The sequence below is a fragment of the Montipora foliosa genome, chromosome 3 (assembly GCF_036669935.1).
Source record: "Montipora foliosa isolate CH-2021 chromosome 3, ASM3666993v2, whole genome shotgun sequence".
In the NCBI taxonomy this organism is placed as follows: Eukaryota; Metazoa; Cnidaria; class Anthozoa; order Scleractinia; family Acroporidae; genus Montipora; species Montipora foliosa.
The window spans coordinates 43,037,442-43,038,179 of NC_090871.1; positions in this window are offsets into that span (position 1 = coordinate 43,037,442).

Here is a 738-nt window from a genome sequence, read left to right on the forward strand (position 1 = left end):
TGCGATCTATTAATTAAACTAATTAAATCTCTTCAGTCTGTAAGCGAATTTGTTTTATTTGAGTCCATTTGAGCGCTTTTGAAAGGCAGAGTAGCGAAAGTCTGGATTTCACAATTTAGTCTCTTGGAAAATCAAAACCATGAGTATACGGTGCACCTTTTGGAAAGAAGTTGACATATGTGGGGCACGAGATAACAAGCCGTCAGAACCTGTTGACTCTCCCATTAGCGACATTAGATCGAGATGTTACGCACCTGCTAGTCAAGGTAGGCGCTGCTGGTAATAAACTGACTGCGTCACACAGAGTTGACAATTTTCCTGAATGGAAGTTAATTCTTAACCAAGCTGGCTTGTCTGGCGTCACAAAAGATGAATTAAAGACGATTGTGATATGTCCACGTCACCGCCGAAAATTCACCCGTTTGCGTGACAAAAGTGGGCCATGTGAACACCCTTTTCACCAAGGCGAAACAAGGAAATTAAAAAAACCGAAGAAGGTCACCGCTGACGTGTCAGACAGTATATTTAAGGAGTTTGGGATAGTGATACCCATTGCATCCCGTAAGTATCCTTGGGGAGAGTGAATTGATGCATGTCCGTCAGGCATAAATTTATTTTGCACTTTCAAAGATTTGTTTTACACGCTTCAATATTTCAACTTATTCATAACTATTTTTTATTTCATTTTAAAAGCCATATGTAAAGCCTGCTTTGACCAAAACAAACCTGAAGTGGCCA